This window comes from Sciurus carolinensis, unplaced genomic scaffold (genome assembly GCF_902686445.1).
Source record: "Sciurus carolinensis unplaced genomic scaffold, mSciCar1.2, whole genome shotgun sequence".
Taxonomy (NCBI): Eukaryota; Metazoa; Chordata; class Mammalia; order Rodentia; family Sciuridae; genus Sciurus; species Sciurus carolinensis.
This window is the reverse complement of record NW_025920346.1, coordinates 143,552-165,784: the sequence shown is the minus strand read 5'-3', so window position 1 is coordinate 165,784 and position 22,233 is coordinate 143,552. Positions and strand designations below refer to the sequence as shown.

General features: G+C 33.3%; 1 pseudogene; it reads right to left on the bottom strand.

Annotated features, from left to right (window-relative positions):
* Positions 1-379: 379 nt before the first annotated feature.
* LOC124975625 (ankyrin repeat, SAM and basic leucine zipper domain-containing protein 1-like) overlaps positions 380-22,233 on the bottom strand; it is a 62,415-nt pseudogene continuing 40,561 nt past the window's right edge.

The window sequence follows — 22,233 nt, the reverse complement described above, 5'->3', positions numbered from 1 at the left end:
AATAAGGACTAAAGTAAAGCTATTGACTTATGAACTCTTTACAAAGTCTCTTAGATTATCTATGACAATTGAACACACACTTTAAAATAAAAGAATATTAGATAAAAATTTTTTGATTGTGATTTACTTGTGTGTTCAATCTAAATGTTTATGTACAATTTACTTCTTGATCAAAATTAACAGAATATAATAAACTATATTTCCAACTCAAATTGACAAAATACTTTCTAAATAAAAATTCTCTCCTTTATATTATCATAATTCTTCTATGTAGTATAGGCAAAGAATAAGTGATATGGTACCACAGATGGCTATTAAAAGCAATATGGGGATAATTTGAATAAGACCTACATATATAATTTTAAAACAAATATTAGAGCTATATTCTCTGAAATGTTAGCTTGCAAATGAAAATAATCAGCCCAAATCCACATATTGTAATAGCTTTCCTCTTCAAAATTCTACTCTTTCATGTAGATACTTCTTCCATTATTGGTATGCAAGTTGGATCATTTGCCTGTTCATTTTGCAGCTAATATTTAGAATGGAAAAAAGAGTTAATATACAAAAAAATGAAAATAAGACCTCTTTTAAGATCTCAAAAAAAAAACTCCATATTAATTCACTTGATATAGAGGGAGGCAACTCAAGATTGTAATGAAGATTTAAAGTGAACACATCTTGAAATACAGTTCTTCATCATCATCCCATTAATGTAAATGATTAGTTTTACATTAAAATAAATACTTTCATATTTATCATGTTTTAAACTGGTGTTTTATGTCTTGAGTTAAAGTTTATTTAATTATAACTTAAATTTTGTATATTACATGTAAGGAAAAACAACTAATACTTATTTCTTTTCATATTAAACATCAACTAATGTCTTAAAAAGAGTGAATCATACTTGTAACAAATCTACAATATATGAAACTGAACAAAAATTGGAAGAAAAGACTTATGATAGAAATTAAATACTTTATTCAAATATAATTGCAGAAACACATGTCAATAAAAACTGAAGTGGTCCTTTAACAAATATTGTGTGAAAGAAGCCTCATTCAGTTTGGGGATGGGGAAATAGGGAGACAGGGATGGAGGCAGAGAGAATGAGGGTAGAAAGGAGAGAGAAAGGAAAAGAAATGGCTGCTGTGTGGGTCAGCAGGAAGAGAATAAGCAGAAACCAAAAATTCCTGGAGGAAAAAGAATCAGGTGGATTTATGAAGTAATATTTATTAGAAACATCCTGTGTGGGAGTGGTGATATAAATACTTTCAAATCACAAGAAGTAATAACTTCTAAATTCTACAGTGTAAATATTTAACTTAAAAAGCCTGCAAAATTAATTTTAAACTTATAGAAGAAAAACAAACTGCAATGCCAATCTCATTAAGACTGTCATCTTGGTGTAACTTCTGAAATGTTTCACTCAGCAAGATTCTTTTTTGACACTGATGCCCCACTTACTGAATCCTGAGACAGTTATTCCTTTTTTAGCCAATTAATTGAATGATCTTTCTGACAGGAGCTGTCACTGCTGGTTTGAAAAAGAGTGATGTGGTGTTAATGTCTAGCCTTGACTTCCCCCACCCTAACTGTTACCTCCACAGATTTATCTGTGATAACTCATGTTTCTTTTTTTCTTTAAAACTTCTTCAGTTATTATTGGTAAACAAGCATAATAATATATTCCAAACCTGGAAGTCATAGCAATTCCTAAGTTAAATCCCATTATGATAATTACTACTTGAAAACTAATCAAAGGAAAAAAATTCAATAGCTTGCTCAAAAATTAATATTTTCCTGCCCAAAGAACTGTATATAATATTATTATAAACTAATAAATGTGTTCTCAACACTAGTTCTTATACAGAAATCTATAAATTCTTGATATACAAGGTCCCTGAAAAAGAAGGTCTTCTATGTAGCTAAATAAAGATAAAAATTATCTTGTCAGGTGCAGTGGTTCACACCTAAAATTCTAGCAGCTTGGAGGCTGAGGCAAGAGGAATGAGAGTTCAAAGTCAGCCTCAGCAATGGTGAGGCTCTAAGCAATTCAGTGAGGCCCTGTCTCTAAATAAAATTAAAATATAGGACTGGGGATGTTGTTCAGTGCTCCAGTACCCTTGAGTTCAATCTCCGGTACCAAAAGAAGAAAAAAAATGATAATTCTCTTTACAGATACACATTATCAAAATAAATATTATGACACCTGATTGCATTATATATGTTTTAAAGTCAATAAGTCTCTAAAGCAATGCTTCTTAACATCCTCATTTCAGAAAACTCTGGTTCTCTCCCCAATTTTATCTCAAGGGCTCCATATATTTCCCCACTTATCCACCCCATCTTTGAAACTTTTAACTGGGAAACCAAATTAATAAGCAATTTGAGGTAAGTATGTCTTAGGGAATTTCCTACATTTAAATCTGATGCTTTTTGCAGGGGTTGTGGCTCAGTGGCAGAGTGCTCACTTGGCACACATGAGGCCCTGAGTTTGATCCTCAGCACCACATAAAATAAATCAATAAAATAAAGGTATTGTGTCCATGTACAACTGAGAAGATATTTTTAAAAAGGTGATGCTTTGTAGGGAATTTCTATACAAAAATCATTCCAAATTTTCCTTGGATCACCCTGAAAAATATCCCATTAAGTTAAAATAAATTCTTCTAGATAAATGGAGCCATAATTTTTGTCCTCAGTCAGTTCAGTCTCTATCTAGCTTTTTCAGAAGAGGGGCCTGGCATACAGCAGGCAGTCCTACGTCAGGTGAATGAATAAAGTCAGAACACAACTTCTAAGATGCCTCTTTCACTGACAAGGAGTTACTTTCTCAAAGAATTATAAAATTTATGGCTCATTTCCCCATTTACACTTTAATTTCCCCACCACTACTTTGTAGAATTTGCTTCACAACTTTTTTATTCTCACTTTAAAGACTCCTTCTGATTAAATATTATGTTATAATCAGAATGACAAATTACCTGGGACATGTATGAAATTTATTTTGAGGAAAATACCTTTTTTGATAAAATATTAGTGAACACATTTAATTAATTACAAAAGTTGAAGGTGTACATTTTAATATATAACCTAAATTTCACCTAATATGCTTTGCAAAATCTTTTTAGAAATAAATATTTTTTTATTAAATACACATGAAGAACTCAGAAGTGAGTTCCTTAGATTCCTCTAAATGTTTTCTTCTTCTCTCTTCTCCTTCAACAAAGGTTCCTATTTTAGCAGTTTAGATCTTGGTATAGCCAATTTTCTTTAAATCAACTGTCCATAAAACCAAATATACACTTCTATGTGAATACAAAAGCAGGAACAAAAATCACCGCACTCTTTAAAAAACACAAGTTAAATTACAAATTAATATAGAGTCTGGTCAATAGAAGGAATATTTCATCCATAATTGTATTAATAGAGGTATATTTCATTTTGGCCTTTTACAACTACATAGCTGCACATAAATAATTTATAAATAGAAATTTCTATCTTTAACAATCTAACAATTTGACCTTCATTAATTTTTTTAACTGGCTGAACATCATTTTCTCTGTTTTTGGTGCAGAGGATTGAACCAAGAGCTTTGTGCATCCATATGAACTCTACAGTCCTAAGCTACCTACCTGGTACCTGACTGTGCACATTAAAACAAACAAGTATACCAAAATTTATCAAATTATTTTCCCAGTATTTGACACTTATGGTACAAACAATTTTGGAATAAACTACTACAGAAATGTTTTTACAGTCCTTGGCACATCTTGCTAGAATGTTTTTGAAAGGTGCACCACCAGTTTCACTAAGAATATTAGCCTGGTGAACTCTAACTAGAAAGAATCACTGGGGTATCCCCTTTTCCCTTGCTGAACAAAAACATGAAAGGGGCGTACTTCTGTAGTATTCATTTCTTTAATGACCACAAAAGTTTGTTTGTTGTGTGAATTCCTTCCTTTGGAAACTGTCCTTTCCCACTTGTCTCCGTGTTCCACTCACTGCTCTCATCAGAACTGCTCCACTGTCTAGCATCTTTTGCTGTGAAACATTTTGCATAATTAACCTCCCCCCTTTTAATGTTAAACATATATCTTCTGAATTAAGACTTTTAGTTTGCAAACTTCTTCACTCAGATCTTCAACATTACTAACAAGTTCTTCACAAACTGAAGTAAAATTCTTGGGAGAAGCCCATTCCAGGACTATCTATTAATAGTTTCAAAAGTCACATTTTAATTAACAGAAATAACTTTTTTCAACTTTATATACATAATGGTCACACAAAATTTCTAAACACTAAATTATATAAGTGAGAAGTTGTTTTTTTCTAGGATAAATCCTGACACAAAAATAAGTCAGTAATTTTATAAATATATGGTAATTTTATATAAATAATTCAGTAATTTTGTATAAATATAGAATCAGCTTGCTAAATGTGTTTCCTAAATATAGGTACAGATAAAATGGTAATTAATATAATATTTGAATAAATGATTCCCATATTAATATTACATAAGATCATAGGAAAACAAATTTATTTAAAAATTTTTATTCAAACAAACAACTAAAACAACTGCAAATAACTAAAAAATAAGTTTGTTTTATAGGTCACTTATTTTCTCACTAAAACTTCCTTCACTAAAACAACTTTATATTGATAATAGTTTTTAATAACACTGAACACAATGTTTTGTTTCAACTTTAATTTGAGTCTCCTGTCACTTTATATTTTAAACAATTAAATCCCCTTTAAAAACAAAGGGAAGTTCATTATAGGAATTGGCTTAATTTTTGGTCTTATTCATTTTCTTTTGCTAGTGGGTGAGAACACAGTATTTTTCAACTAGTTAGTATGCAAAGGAATAATATTAAATTAATTTACTTAATTTGATATTACATTGAACAACTGCTATTTTACCAGATCAGTACTTTTTACTGAATTATCATGAACTTATTTGGAGTGTTCTTCAGCGTTCAGACTTTTTCACTTAATAATTTTGGTAGAATACCTTATGAGGATTTACAGGTAATTTAGTAATGATATTCTGAACAGCTGTTATTAAATGGCCACACTTTGTTTAATTTCAGAAGAAAGTTGAGGAACTCATCAGCACTAAAGAAAGGAAGCAAATAAATAGAAATCACTTGAGAGCAATTTACTTCCTTCTACTGGGGTAGATACAAAATCTAGTTATAAAATTGATAGATCCTTTAAAAATGTTTATATATTAGGTAATACATATTAGGAACTGAATTAGACCTTGAACTATACCAATTAAAAAAAATGTGAAAAATAAGTTTTAAATCTTAAGGGTCTCATATTTCAATATGAATGTGAACACACAATACCATTGTTACCTGAAGGGACACGAAAAAGAAAGATAAAAGATCCAATATTTGAATATCTCCTATATAAACAGACCACTAGTTATTTTTACATATATTATTTTTTCCAATCCTCCCCAACAAATAATGTTAATACTAGTTTGTAAATGAGATCTATAACTGAGTTTTTAAAGAATTTTAAACAAGAAAGTATAAAATCAGGCTTTTGAAGAAGAAAGTTTATTAGGAGAGTGATGTGGCTTAGAGTAACACAAAAACAAAAGTAGAGAGAATCACTGGGAGACTAATAGAAAGATGCATTGAAGAGATGATGAAATTAAACTAAGAATCTGGAAGTTTCATTGGAAGCAGGAGGTTGAGTGGTAGTTTAAGAAATTTCTAGGATAAAAAACTGAAAATTCTCATGATAGATTGCATGCAAAATAATAGGAAGAATCTAGAATGATTCTCAGTTATTTGCTTTCCATTAAAGTTGGTGACAAGTAGAGAACTGAATTTGAGAATCGGTGGCTAGGAGAATAGGGGATGGAGAGAAAACACCATGGCATAATAACTAAGAGCACAGACTCTTGCATCAAGACTCAAGCTGAGTTTGGAATCAACTTCCACACTTACTAGCTTTATGATCCTGCATAAGTCTAATCTTAAGCCAAATGTTTCCATATCTCTAGAATGGTGACAAAAGGACTTTCAGAAGGACTGCAGGATGCAATATAAAGCATTTTGCCTTCCAAACAGCTGGCATTCAAGCAGACTTAATTATGATAATGACTGCAATTAGTATGAGAGGCAGGTGGCAAACACTAGTAAGCAGTAGATAATGCAGGTCTTACAAGGATATTTATTCTGAGGTCTACAGACTCTTGAGTTTACATACAATTCAGAGGTTCAGTGAGTTCCATGGGAAAAAAAGTACACTTTTTTTCACTAACCATTAACTGTAATTCTGCATTTTTTGTGAACATAATAACAAATCACAAGAGTAATTAGAGGGGCTGAGTAGATAGATCAGTGGGTAGAGTGCTTGTGTTGCAAGTACAAGTCCCCAAGTTTGATCCCCAGCACTGCAAAAAAAAAAAAAATTGATTTTCCCTTAAAAGTGAGAAGACAAGAATGCCCATTATTCACCTCTCTTATTCAACAAAATATTGAAAGTTCTGAACAGTGTAATAAAGCAAGAAAAAGAAATAAAAGGCACAAAGATTGGAAAGAAAGAAATTATCAGATTTCTCTGCATACCACACTATTTCTATAGAAAATCTCAAAGAACCTAGGGAAAAAACCTCCTAGATCTAGTAAGTGAGTTCAGCAAAGCTGAAACACTCACAGAGGATAGAAATGAATTGCATGTGGAAACAAATAAAAAGTCAATACCACTAACAATGCTCTAAAGATAATGAAAGGCTTCAATTCTGTGTATAGTTAGATTTATGCAATGAAAATTACAAAATGCTGATTAAAAGAAAACCTTGAACTTGTATGTTCATGAATTTACTAGACTTAACATAGTTACGATGTCAATTTTACAAAGGATTAGTGCTATTACTATAAAAATGTCAGAAAAAAATTTGTAGACATAGAATTGCTTAATTTAAATTATATATGAAAAAAAGAAAAATGTTCCAGAATAGCCAAGATAATTTTGGGAAAGAATAAAATGATAGGAATAATTTTTCCTAATGCTAAGTCTGTCCATATACATTTAGAATAATCATGACAGTATGGTAAAAATTGAACATCACTAACTGGAAAATCTGAAATTTCAATCAAATTTCTGAGCACTTTGGATTTTTGGATTAGGGATGCTCAACAGGTAGCATCTCGGGAAATTTTCCAAATCCAAAAATGCTTCAAAAGGTCTGTACTATTTCTGATACCAAGCATTTCAGATAAGGGTAGAGAGTCAATGTGTACTTACAGAGGGACAGACACATGAAGAAACTGGAATAGAGAACCCAGAAGACTCTACACAAATATATCCAATTTAGTTTTAACAAATAATGAAAACCAATTCTGTAGAAGGAATAAGCTTTTTAACAAATAGTGCTGTAACAATTGGACATCCACAGCCACAAAATGAACTTCAGCATGTACCATACAGTCACAAAAATGAACTAAAAATGTACCATGGACTTGAAAAAATTAAGAATCTAATTATTTTAAACTTGACACTAGAAGTAGGATCTATAAAAGGGAAATACTAGCCCTGAAAATTAAATTTTTTTCTCTATGCAAGACCCCATTAAGATAAAAACAAAAATTACAGACTTAAAAAAACATTAGCACAAATTCAAAAAAAGACTTGAATTTAGACAACTTCCCAATATCAATGTTATAAAACAATACATACAAAATTAAATGGACAAGCAACAGAGACATTTCACCAGAAATGATACACAGATAGCAAATAAGACATGAAAAGATATTCAACACCTTTATCCTTTAGGTAAATGCAAATAAAATCACAATGATCATCACTACAGACCTGTAGAAATGGCTAAAAATATTTAGTGCTTACACCAAATACTGATGATTATGCAGAGAAACTGGATCACTAATAAATAGTTGGGTAAACATAAGACAATACTGACATTTTGGAAAAAAGGGGACTAGTCAATAAAAACAAAACAACATAAGTGTAGCTCCTATGCAACCTTTAAAATGCTCTCCTGAACATTTTACCAAGAGAAATGAAAACTTACTTTAGAAAAGAATCTTATTCACAGCAGTTTAATTTGGTATAATCAGATATTAAAATCTACTTAAATATCCCTCAATTGGTAAATGATTAAAATATGGTTAAAACATACCATGGAATACTACTCATCCACAAAAAGGAATAAAGTATTTTACTGATAAATGCAACAACATTGAACTTAACAATGATCACAAAAATTCAATTTCTAAAGGACATTTACTGCATAATTCTATTTATATAACATTCATGAAATAATATTATAAAGAGGAAGAACAAATTATTGTTTGCTAGGTGTTAAAATGGGGAAAGGGATGAGTATGGCAATAATGGGGTTGGATGAGGAAGCCAGTAGTAAGTAATATTGTAAGTATTGACAGTGGTTACAGGAAAGTATACATGATATAATTACATACTTAAATATACACACACTAATAAATGCATGTATAACAGGTAAGATACAAATAAGCTCTGCAGATTGTCAAGTTTGGATATTATAATACAGTTATGTAAGATATGAACACTGAATCAACTGTGTGAAGGATGCATGGGACCTCCCTTTTTATCTCTGAAATATGTGAATCTATATTATTTAAAAAAAAGTTAAAAAACATTCACTTCTCTATAATTTATTAATAAAATCAAATAGACTTGATTATTAGTAATCAGTGCTTAACAACTTTATATTATTGGAAATAAAATTTCTATCTTTATAATATCTCACATAATTAAGGCTAAAATCTATCCAAGATCATATGAGAAATGCTTTCTTATTAAGAGAAAATATTACTACCAAAATTTTTTTCTGTTTGACATCTAAAATAATTTAAACAGTGTAAGAACTATACTAGGAAAAGTGTGGTATCTCTTATATAGTCTGACTTAACAAGATGCAAAAAAAAAATAAAACATTAATATTTCAACGTGACTTAAGATGGTGTGCTGGTTTGCTTCTTAGTAAAATAACTATAAAAATTGACTTTACAAAGGGTATCTATTTTTGAACAAAGAATATTTCAAAATCTCTTTCCTTGAGAAAATAATATAATAAAATCAAATGAGAGACATTATCAATATTAAACTAAACAAGAATAGTTGATTCTACATAATATTAAAATAAATTGATAAGTTAACTTTACCTGACTTCCAACTTTGCCACTTCAGGTAACTCTCCAAAATGTATCTCTTCTACCTCCAATTCTTTAGCAGCAGCCAGAATTTTCTGCTGATCATTATTGGTAATCCCAAACTAAGTAGAAATAATTTTAAGATGTAGTTAAGATAATTATACTAGAATAATTTCATCTTCAAAATCATTAAAGGTTTTCTGCTGAAATCTGCATCTTGAAAAACAGACATATTAGAAAATAATATACTAAAATATATAATTTGCTTACAAATGTGACTGATAAAGCTATCTACACTATTAAAATATTTTTGCAATATATAATAGTTGTGATAGACCCTCAAACCAATTACTAGATTTTAAGACATAATAGTCAAAACAACAGAGTACAAGTTGATATAGTATGTTTACTTTGATTTCTGTAATAATCAAAATTAGTGATTCTAATAATAATTTCAGGTTTCATCAAAATTAGTGATTATAATAATTTCAAGTTTCTAATGTATTCAGATACAAAAGTTCATTGCTTTTTTAGTCTATTTATCAAAATATCTCTATTATTTCTCACACTACTTTTTAATTGTTAGTAATATTAATGTCAAATTCATGACTTTTTATTTGTTCTTTTTAGATATACATGACAGTAGACAATATTTTGACATATTGTATATACATGGAACATAACTTAGCCTAATTAGGATCCCATTCTTGTGGTTGTATATGATTTGGATTCCACTGGTTGCGTGTTCATATGTAGACAAAATAATATCTTGACAGTTTTGAGAAAATAACAATAGTGGTACTATTTGGAAGACACATACTTATATCCATGTACATTTAAAAGAGCACCTCTTTTTTCTAAGAAGTCTGTTTTGCAAATCTATTTCACATTTGGAAATGAAGTACTGGCTTTAACTGAGATATCATGACCACCTAAAGGAACAAAACCACAACTTTATGTCTTTAAATGCTTTTAAAGTAACTTAATACTATAATCAGATCTTTGAATGAATTTTTCATAATCATATTTAATCAAGAACCTAATAAAATATCAATCAGTTTGTAACCCTAGGATTACTGAAATAGAAAATAAAAGAAGGTTCAATTTAAAAAAAATTAGTATAACTAGAGTTTTTGAAAATGATACTAACCTTTACAAATTCATCTTTTGTCATGGTCAAAAGGTGTGTTAAAGTTAAAGCCCTTTCCTGTAGAAAATGTTTAAAAAAAAACCTATTACCTTTCAATATAAATAGTACAAAGGGAAGTAGTTAAGTGTACATAAGACAGAGAACTGCTGCACTCTTAAACAACTTCCAACTTTCCAGAGGGGATAGATAGAGCACTATACTACTGGGTAGATAATATATACTCCCCTCAAAAAGTACAAATATAATTAGTTTTCCAGATTCAAATAACATGATGACTTTCAAATTACAATTTTGCTTACATGGCATGAAAACATTTCTATAAAATTGGATAGAAATTATATTTATGCTGAAGATTACTCCAAATAGAATAATAGTTTCAAAATTTTGAAATAATTTCAAAATTGTACTATAAAACCCAACTCTAGTTGGGCATGGTGGCATATGACTCTCATCCCAGTGGTTCAGAAGACTGAGGGAGGAAGAGGTCAAAACCAACCTCAGCAAAAGTGAGGTGCTAAGCAATTTATTGAGACCCTGTCTCTAAATAAAATACAAAATAGGGTTGGGGATATGGCTCAGGGGTTGAGTGTTCCTGAGTTCAATCCCTGATGCCCCCCCAAAAAAACCGAACTCTAAAACACCTGAACAAAATGTCCATAATCCTAAGGGGGTTCTGTTTTAAGTACTAATTTATTGTTTCAGTATCCTCATAATTCTTATCTACTCAAATCCAAAATGTATGCTTAAAATACCTAGGTAAAGCTTGGCATAGGGGTATAATTTTGAGGAGAATCCTGGGGTATACCAGGCATGGATCCAAGATATGGACTGGGCTTGAGCACAGAACACTGGGCTCTCTTCATGTCACATGAGAGCACTCTGTGATGACCCAATGCCTCTTGGGCCTCCCTGGTCCCCAGTAGAAGTCTGCTCTTCCCTGTAGTATGGTAGTGTAAACATGTAACCTGAGCAGTGGCCTGGCTATCTCATTAAAATGATTGGTTCTCACTTCATATATAAACTATGGCACTTTCTGAATAAATTGAGTCTGCGTCACAGAACCTGGCTCCCAGTGTCTGGGCAAAGGGGCACCGTCGCACTCACTCCCTTCCCAAGAGGCCAACCCACATCTGACAACATTTTGGCGCTCAATGTGGGGCCTCAGAGGAAGATAAAGCCTGCAGAACTGCTGGGTGAGTGACCTCCTTATGGGGAATCTACCACCTTCGGTTAGAGTTACCAGGTGCGAGCTTTACAAGCACTGCTAAGGAGTAGGTGAGTAAAATTCTCAGAAAAAGAGGCTGTAAGTGTATGGGAAAATGTTGTAGATTGTGCCCCATGGATGGCATTAGATAAAATATGGGATCCTGAGTCATGGGAAAGGGTTATACATTTAGCCCATAGAAAAGAAGTACAGGAGGGTAAAACTTACCCTCTCACTTTTTATCCAATTGTTACTGCTCTTTCAGCATGCCTTAGAGGGATCCCTGAGGAAAAGCACTTGGACTTACAAGATATTCTGGCTGCTCAAGAAGAGTGTGGGAACAGTGAAAAGGAAGACAAAACTATGCATGCCAGTCACCAGGCAACAGGAGAAAACAGGGAGAAATAAGAGCTAGAAAAACCACAGGAATTTAGAGATAAGGAGGATGAGAATCATATACAGCCATGGCCTAGTGAGCTTTATCCTATACTGCCATCTTGTGGCCAAAATGTTACATCACCATCAAATGACAATAAGAATTCACCATGGGTAACTGAAGAATGTTTCTACTCCTCCAGCATATTCAAATAGTAGCCCTTGGGGACCACATTTTAATGATTTATGTCAAACTAGGGATCATAATTGGGGGACTCCTTTACAAGCTTTTGCAGTAAATGTCAATAGAACAGCCCAACTGCCTTTGAATTTGTATCCTCAAGAACAAAAGAGAGTTACTACTATTAGTAAAGCAGTTCAAGAGAATGGTCTTCATTCCCCTTATGCTACTCAGTTAATAGAGAATTTTAGTCTAGACCTCTAACTCCCAAGGACTGGAAAGATTTGTGTCATATGATATTAGGCTCTGGTGAGTACCTCCTATGGAGATCAGGGTTCCATGATCAATGTGAGCAACAGGCTGAAAGGAATAGTAGGGCAGGAGTACAGTTAGATGCTGAATGTTTACAGGGAGAAGGAGTCTATGCTTCACCAGCTCTTCAGGCACAAGGCCCACCTCGGTACTTCAATCAAGTGCACCTATGTGCCCTGCAAGACTTAAAACAGATCCCTAGCACAAAGGAGGAACTAAGTCATTAAAACAGTTAATACAAAAGCCTACTGAACCTTTCTCAGATTTTGTTTCACATGCCTCTGAGGCAATAACTAAAAAAATTCAACATGCAGAGGCAGCAGAAGCTCTCTTGAAGGAGATATTATGGGAAGGAGCCACCTCAGAAGCTAGGAGAGCTATTACTCCCTTTAAGGGTGGCTCTATTGATGACTGGATTATAGCAACCAAGGACCTAGGTACTGCATCAGCTCACACTGCTGCTTTAGCTGAAGCTTTTTCTGCATGCATGAAGTTAAAGGAAACTAGGGCAACAGAGGGACTAAAAATCAAACTTGTTGGTCATGTGGAGGGTTAGGCCATTGCCAGAAAGAGTGACCTAGTAGACTGGGGAGTACACAAATTAGAGCAAAACCAAGATTACCACCCTCTAAATGCCCTATATGCAAAAAGGAGTTCCACTGGGCACATGATTGTCGTTCTAAAGAGAAGGTTGAAAGAAAGCCTTTAAACAGGGTATGTGGCAGTCCTCAGCCCCACAAGTAAGAGAACATCCCAAAATAATGTGGACCATTCCAATATCTGAAGCCAAAGCTTGGGTGGTGCTCCAATTAGATGGAGTTCCTTTCAAGGGTGTTGTTGACACAGGAGCTGATGTTACTCTTATCAGAATGGAAGAAGCAGAAAAAATGAAATGGAAAACTAAAACTGGTCCCAATATTCAAGGAGTAGGAGGACTACAACCTACAAGGGAAGTAATTCAGCCTGTCATTTGGAAAGATCCCGATGGGGAAACGGGAGCCATTAAGCCCTTGTTAGCAAAAGGATTGCCAATGAACTTGTGGGGCAGGGATATTCTGCAGGAGATGGATGCTGTGCTAACCAATGATGATAGAGAATTTTACCAAGATATTGTTGTGCAAGATAAAACAGGGTGCAGTAATCAGCACCCTCAATTCTAAGGGCCACTGTTCCATTAGTACAAAAACCTGAACCTATTCCATTGCAGTGGGACACTCAAGATCCCATTTGGGTGGAACAGTGGCCTATACCAAATGAAAAATTAAAACACCTAAAGCTCATAGTACAAGAACAACTAGCCAAGGGTCATATTGAGCCATCTACAAGTCCACATAATACACCAATTTTTGTCATACAAAAAATGGATAAATCAAAATGGAGACTATTACATGATCTAAGAGCTGTGAATGCTTACATGAAAAAAATGGGGACTTTACAGCCTGGTTTACCACACCCAGCTGCCATTCCCTTTAATTTTCACATAATTATACTTCATATTAGGGACTGTTTTTTCTCCATTTCTCTTCATGAAAAAGATAAGCCTTACTATGCCTTCTCAGTATATGAGCCCAACCATCAGCTCCCTAGGCAAAGGTATCATTGAAAAGTATTGCCTCAAGGAATGAAAAATAGTCCAACCATTTGTCAGCCTTATGTCAGTCATGCCACAATGCCCCTACAAGGAAAATGCCTTATTATACATTACATGGATGATATCTTATTAGCACATCAGAAACAAGACTGTTTAAATAAGTGCCTTCAACAGCTTTTAAGAAATTTAGAAATACTGGGTCTTAAAGTTGCAGAAGAAAAAATTCAAAAAGTAGCCCCATTTACATTTTTAGGGTTTAAATTATGGAAATCTATTTCTCTGGCAAGACCACAACTGTTAGTACAGAATAGTTATTCATTAGCTGAACTGCAAAATTGTGTGGCCAAATCAATTGGCTAAGAAGTTTTTTTCCTGTTTCCACTGCTCAGTTGGCACCATTATTTAGCTTATTAAAGGGGAATGCCTTTAAAAAGACATCTAACAACCCAAGCTAAAGAAGTTAGTAACAAAATAAATGATGTTTTAAAGCAAGCTCAGTTAGTCAGATATGATCCAAGTCTCCCCATACATCCATTTGCATAGCCACCCTTGGGTTACCGATAGGAGTGCTATATCAACAAGGTCCAATATATTGGGTGCATTTAGCTTACAGCAAAACAAAAAAAATTACACCTTTTATACAGCTTTTAGGGTTTCTGGGTCTACAGTTACAAAAGGTAACTCAAAAGGTCTTTAATAAGGACCCTGATATCCTTATCATGCCATTAGAAAAACATATAGTAAATCATCTTATAATAACTGAATCACTTTTCCAAGCTCTAATTAGTGGATTCCCAGGCATTATCAATTCACATTATCCTCCTGATAGACTTATACAGGGATTAAAAATTTACAGTTAAAACCCACTCCCTTTTGTTGGCCCACTGGTAAACCTATTCCAGGAGCTACAATCCTTTTTACAGATGCTAATAAATATAATTGTGGATTCATTTTTCATGGACCTTCCTCACCTAAAAAGCACACAGACCCCCCGGAGGCTCGGTTCAACAAGGAGAACTAAGAGCACTTTCTTTAGCCTTAGAGCAATTTCAAAAGGAGCCTCTAAATGTGTTCTCAGATAGCATTTATTTTGTACAGTAAGTAAAGGCATAGCTCACTCCTCATTTCATGTTCAGGACAAGGCAATAGATATTTATTTACAGGAATTAAAGTTCATCTTATAACATAGACAATTTCCTTGGTATATACAACATGTGAGAGCACACTCTTATTTGCCAGGACCTATCTCTAAAGGTAATGATGAAATTGATAGATACATAATGTTAACACAACAAGAAGCCTTACAGCAAGCACGTGAGTTACATGACAAGTTCCATTTTTCCAGTAAGTCCATAAAAATTTGTATCCCCAATTGACTATCCAACAATGCAGGCATCTCACACAAGCATGCAGTAAATGTGCCCCTCTATTGCCTTTAGGACCACTGCAACCACAAGGTGTAAGTCCTAGGAGCCTCTCACCTAATAAGTTATGATAAATGGACATCACTCACATACCATCATTTGGGAAGCTTAAGTATGTACACATCATTGTAGATAAATATTCCAAATTCACATATGCCACTCCATTAACTGGTGAGACTCCAAAACATGTTATTCAAGCATGCATGGGTGCCATACTATTTATGGGTGTGCCTTGGGCCATCAAAACAGACAATGGACCTTCATATACCTCAAACAAATTTAAAATTTGTGCATCTACTTGGAATATCAAAGTAATTACAGGGATCCCATACAATTCACAAGGTCAAGAAATTGTAGAAAGATGCACCACACTATAAAAACTCAGCTAAAAAAAGAAAAAGGTGGAAAAGTGGGAACACATATGCCCCCATCATACACACTCAATCACATTCTGTTCACTCTGAATTTCCTAACATTTGATAACCATGGTATCTCACCAGCCATGAAGCATTGGGGTTCCTTTCTCGGTAACACTCCTCTGCCATTGGTGTATTGGAAGGACCCCTTATCAAATTGCCTTCATGGACCGCACCCTTTACTAACTCAGGGGTGAGGTTTTGCTTGTGTTTTCCCAGGTGAATCTAAACCAATTTGGATACCAGCCAGATCAGTCAAGCCCGCTACATCACATGGAGGGCAACAAGAAAAGACATTCGCAGACCCCAATGAAGGTGCTGAAGAGGCTCCGCCTTGAGGACACAGAGAGCTCCTCAGCCAGACAAGGAAAATCATCAAACACACAAGAAAAATGAAGGAAGAAAAGAGGTCACCATGCACCTCCAGTAACTTGGGAGGGATTAAAGAGGGTAGCTCAGGAGGTTCAACAAATGACTCCTGAAGGTGATACTTCCCCATCCACTTTGTTTTTACTAATGTGTGCTATTATCACTGCCAGCTCTCACCACACTAGTGCAACAATTATTGGGATCCCCAGTCCACCCATGGTGATGCCATTAGGCTTAGATACAGATGTCCTGCCTTCTATTTTAACTTCTAATACTTCCATAGGCATTCCTGCCACTTCAGCACCTCCTCATCGAGCTCAGTTTAATACTACTGTTAACACTACTACTAGTTGGCTATTCATGAAGTTATCCAATTGTTCCTCCACTTCTGAGCTCTCATTATGTGATCAAGTGATCTGCTTATGCCCTGATACTCTCCTAGATCATACTATAGGAAACATCACAGGTCTTCAGCCTGTTAAATTAACTTCTGTACCTAAGAATAGTTCTACAGATGCTTTCCCCGGTTTGCCTGTCTGCCCATGGATTCCTGCCAATATCACTAAAAATGTAAACAAAATTAAGCCATTGGCAGACATCCATCCCCACCAGTGTGTGCAAAGTCACAGTCTCTTTAGAGTTACCCAGCAGCTTTCATCCTTTGCCAGACCTTCAGTAATAAATGCCTCAAAACCCGTCCCAAGCTCACAGAAAATGTATTATAATTCTTCTGGAAGTGCCTCACTATTAGGTACTCAATTGCTATGCAATCAGCAGAGGTGTTTAGCTATAGGAGCTATGCTTTTTCTCAATGGGACTCGTTTTAATGGAACATCTTCACAAATGTTTAATGTGCCTCTCTGTGTTCAACATCCATTTTATTTCATTGTTTCTAATCAAACCACCAATATGTGTATATATTTTGATAATTCTATATAGTGCCTCCTGACCAATTGTTGGTCTCCTAAGTTTTCAACTGCATTGTTAGCTAGAGTACCTCCTTATATTTGGGCTATATCAAATGATACTCATACTATTCAACCAATAGTTCTTACTAAAAATGTACAGTTAATACATGCTAAAAGAGATTTTGGACTTATTGCATTGCTTGCAGGTATCATCATCACCGCTCTAGCTGCTTCAACTGCTGCCACAATAGCCTTAGTACAGACTGGTGCTAATGCCACAGTGCTAAATGCACAGGCTACTAGAGTCAGTGAAGCCTTCACTCTTCAACATGAAACTAATACATTAATACAAGGAGGTATTCTAAATTTACAGCAAAAAATGGATCTCACAAATGAAAGAATAGATATTATGCAAATAACAATGCATCTACAATGTAATCCCACATTACCCTATGTTTGTGAAACTATGGTAACACTTGACAATGTAACTAAGTGGAGGCAAGAATTAAGAACATATTTAAGGGGACTTTGGAACTCCCAATTTCAAAACTTAACGCTCAAATTGGGTCATGCAATCATGTCAATCAATGAAACCTGAGCTCAACTTGTACTAAATGCTTCTTTCTTCACACAATTATGGAACAAAATCACCTCCATATTTGATCCTGTAAATATTACATTAATTGGCCTTTCCCTTGCTGGCATTGTAATATCATTTCTATGTATTCACTGCCTTTGTAAAAGAACCTCAAAAATTGAGACCAGACAGGTCAAGTTAACTCAGGTTATGATGGCAAAAAAGAAAAAGGGGAAAAATGAGGAGAATCCTGGGGTATACCAGGCATGGATCCAAGGTATGGACTGGACTTGTGCACAGAACACTGGGCTGTCTTCATGTCACATGAGAACACTCTGTGATGACCCAATGCCTCTTGGGCCTCCCTGGTCCCCAGTGGAAGTCTGCTCTTCCCTGTAGTATGGTAGTATAAACATGTAACCTGAGCAGTGGCCTGGCTATCTCATTAAAATGATTAGTTCTCACTTCATATATAAACTATTGCACTTCCTGAATAAATTGAGTCTCCATCACAGAATCTGGCTCCCGGTGTCTGGGCAAAGGGGCACCGTTGCACTCACTCCCTTCCTGAGAGGCCAACCCACATCTAACAAAATAATTTAATATTCAAGACAAACTTACATTACCTATTATTGTCTTTAAGGGGGAAAAATGTTTAAGTAACATTTTGGTGAAAAATCAGAGGAAGAATCTTATGTCATGTTTGGTTTAAAATCATACTTCTAGTATTATATACAAGAAGATCAGCAACAGCAAAAACAAATTGCTTTATTTACAGAGGCATTGGACTGTTGGCAAAAGTTGTTAAATTCAACTAGTTTATAATTTATGTAAATATAATAATAAAATTTGGGGATATTTATTATAATTTTCAGATGGGATGTATTATAAATTATGCAGAAAAGGTACAGCATTCATTCATAGGCATCTTTATGAATTAAAATATAATGTTATGTTAAACAACAAATAAAAATATATAAATCTCACCTTTAGTAAGTGTGTTATATGTTCCAGTCCAAGACCATGTAAGAATATTTCCAGATCTCCAAATGCTGTGTATGAACTATATATATTTATTGTAATGTCAATTTCAGAACAGGCTATCAATGTACAAATAATAAATATATACTTATATTTCAAAAAAAACTAGAATAGTAAGAATGAGTTCATATAGAATATATTTGTAAATGTACACTCCAGATTTTATGCTGTATCAAGGAATGAGCAAGTGTTAATTCATTTCTCTTCTACCTGGGTTGGAACTGAATCCAGGGCTTTGTAAATGCTAAGCAAAGCAAACCACTGAGCAATCCTCTCAACTCAAAGCAGGATTTCCTAAGCAATGATATCACAGGAAATGAATGATGAAAAAGTGTAGCTCATCTTTCCTAAGAATGAAAATATTCAGTAACATATATAATGTGTAAAATTCTGCATGTAAAATTCTCTTTAATTGTGATAAGAATTAATGAACAACTTTATATGGGGTAGAGAATGGTTTATAATTGTATACTGAACAAAAGTGCTCAGGAAAAATATTTTTAGTTTTCCCTTAAAGAATGAGTAATGTGCTTAAAATACTCAGAAAGCAAGGGATAATACTGTTTGAATAGTAATGCAGATGCTGACTCCCTTCAAATACATTTTACTGATATTTTACTAAGTTTACATTTAAAGTCAAAGTTGTTATGATTAATATTGGTACACATAAATAACACCCTCTAAAATTATGGAGACCAATGCATCTAACACCCAGATATTCCTAAGTGATATTTAAAAATGCTTGTCAAAATATAAAATATCATATATCTTAATCACATCATTATATTTAGAAAAAGTAGTAAAAGCATGCATTTTTAACTTATTTACAGGAATTCTTTTGAAGTAAAATATGTTACCCAAATATGTGATCTTTTCCTTTATCAGAATCTGCTATCAAGTGTTTATAAATAGACTCTTCTTTAGTTAGCTCTTGAAGCTTTCCTTCCAAAGGATTTAAAGTTAGAGAAAGTTGAAGACCTGAAAAGGTTCAGAAATTAGCCAAATAGAGTAAATATTTTTATATACTGTTAAGTGCACTTAAAAAGAAATAACATGATTATTTTTCAACTGAAAAAAAGTTATCAAGGTATAAGGGACAAAACATTCATGACCTGTTACCCCGAGAATGACTTTTATAAAACCCAAGTAAATTGTCCCTTGTTATAAAATAAGCAGAAGAGAATAACTAATTCAAAAGAGTAAAATTGAGTAGAATTCTTAGTAATATATAATGTAAAAGTAAAATGCCATTTTGATAAATGACTCAGAAAGATCAAGATAAAGGTAGCAACTGAAATACATTGCTAAGAAGGAAAGAAGCAATAAACTTGCTTAAGTGTATACAAATCTCAATTATATAACTCACAGCCATATGGCAAAATTTGTTAGTTTTACAATCTAACTTTTACAAAGTCGAGGCTATGTCATGTAGTCATTCAAAATATAAGACCAAATTTCATTATAAGAAATGATTTATGATTCAATACAACCTTTGATGCTCATAAAATTATTATATGAAATTCAGTGTCATCTATCCAAAATTTAATAATGTACTAATTTTTAGTTTCCAAATTTTCAATGATTAGAAGAAATAATGCAAAAAAAAGTTTTTTTTGTTCTAGAGATTGAGTCCATGGGTGTATAACCACTGAGCCACATCCCCAGTAGGTTTTTATATTTTATTTAGAGACAAGGTTTCTCTGAATTGCTAAGTGCCTTGCTAATCTCCTGGGGCTGGCTTTCACTGGAGATTCTCCTGTCTCAGCCTCTGCAGCTGCTGGGGTTACAGGCATGCACCCCCACACCAGATTTCTTTTTGAAATTTTATAAGACTTTAGTGATTAGTCTCTATTCTAAAATAATTTTGGAAATGTACATATTATTTGGAAATTTATGTCATGCTTATTAGATTGCTTAAAATTTAGTGAAGTTATTTTTTATGCAGTATAAGTGGCATGGTCTGACAGTTGTATGACAGAGCTTGTGGAATTTCAAAAACTTTAAAATTCAGAACCTCAGTGTTATAAACTCTTGAGCTTAATAATTTTACAATGGTACTGTACTTGACTCATGCTTAGAAAGAACAGGCCACTGACTAAAAGTTTAGTATTCACATCAAAAGCTTGTATTCATAAAATAATTTGATATATGGCAAATATTTATCATTCAGCTTTAAAATCTGAATGACAACAGATCATATACCCAATTACATTATCACTTTACCACATATCTTTTCATACATATAGGAATAAATGTAGCTTAAAAGATTTAACTTTTAAATTGTCTAACATCAAAAACTAAAATTTATACAATAATGTAATAAATATGTCTTCAAATGTTGACACTTTACTGTATCAACACATAAGTTAATTTTTAAAAATCTGAACCAGTTTATAATATTAGTGTACTCTACTTTCATTATCAGCAACAGAATAAGACTTTTATCCTTTTATATAACTTATCACACTATAAATGTCTTTGATTTAGTAGATGAAAAATTACTAGACAAATAGGTGGAGAAAAATATGTATACATTTAATAGCTGAAAAAACTATTACTACACTTGTGAATTCCAACAAAATAACATAAAAGTTCTATATAAGAAAATATGCTATACCACAGAAAAATTAGTTTAACATATAGATGATACCTCAAGATGTTTGTTTCTTTTTGCAATCTCACTTGGTGTCTTCCTATCTTTGGTTTGTAGCATTTTATTAGCTCCAAGTCCAAGTAACTTCAAACCTACATTTTATGACCTTGAAGTGCTGCCCATGTTAAAGCCTATAAGGGGAGGAAAAGAGGGTTGCTTAAAGAGAAGGAGTGCACATGAGAGAGATAGGAATTGTTTTCAACAGTATTAATGGCAGATTAAAAAAGAGAGAATTGTTAATTTATAGAATGATGCAACCTCTTCATTTAACAATATAAACATATTCCCCATATTGTAATGTAACATACTTCCCATGCTATAATTGTCTGCTCATTTCCTTAACCATTTTATTGATTTCCTTATTTGTATTCTTGGTGTAAAGTTTTTTAAGTTCTTTGAATGAGGAAGAAAACATTGTATAGAAGAAAATATGGGTGGGGGTAGGAAAAATAACAGACTGAGAAAACATCATTATCCTATGTACATGTATGAATACACAAATTGTGAGACTCTACTTTGTGCACAACCAGAGAAACAACAGTTGTACCCCATTTGTGTACAATGAATCAAAACAAATAAATTTAAAAAAAAACAAAAAACAAGTTAGTATTGAAAGTCAATACTATAAATCTACAAAACCGCTGTAGTGACATTTGCAACCAAATTTATATTCTAAGAAAGCAAGGAACATTTTCCCCAAGGCATCTTTTGTTTCTTAAAACAGCAATAACATTCAACAAGGTAACAACCAAACAAGTATTAGGTCAAAACCTTGGGCATCAGTTTAATATGTGCTACCTTATTAATGATAATAAAATTTATTAAAATTAAAATGTCATAATGTTTTACAAACCCC